Genomic DNA, 470 nt, shown 5'->3' with positions numbered 1-470 from the left:
AAGTTTGTATGTTTAGTCTGGAGGAGTAGCTGTTCTTGGACAAAAGCAAACCGTTTACGTCTGGTTGGGAAAAAGTATAGAGCATTAGTTTCTGCCTCCAGTGACCTGACCAGGTGATATCTACTGTACAAGACATTGCGAAAACCAAAGGCACACAATGCAACAACAGAGGTACAAGAGGAGAACATTACACACAATTTTTTTTTTTTATTATTAAAAACCGGTTGCCTATTTTATTATCTACTACAGCTGCCCTCCTTAAATCATGGCCACGCCCCTGGCCTACATCTAAATATACTGTTTGGGAAATTCAGAAGCAACTGACCCTTGGGGGAACAAGCCAGTTCATAGAGGGACGGGTCATGCACCTTGCCAGTCCCAAGTGACGCCCCGAAAATGAGGCTTCACTGCGACATTTTTTATGTTGGCGATTCTTGGAACCAGCCGGCATCTGCCATTTCGCAACTACA

The sequence above is a fragment of the Penaeus monodon genome, chromosome 33 (assembly GCF_015228065.2).
Source record: "Penaeus monodon isolate SGIC_2016 chromosome 33, NSTDA_Pmon_1, whole genome shotgun sequence".
NCBI lineage: Eukaryota > Metazoa > Arthropoda > Malacostraca > Decapoda > Penaeidae > Penaeus > Penaeus monodon.
Note: the sequence above shows the minus strand (reverse complement) of the source record.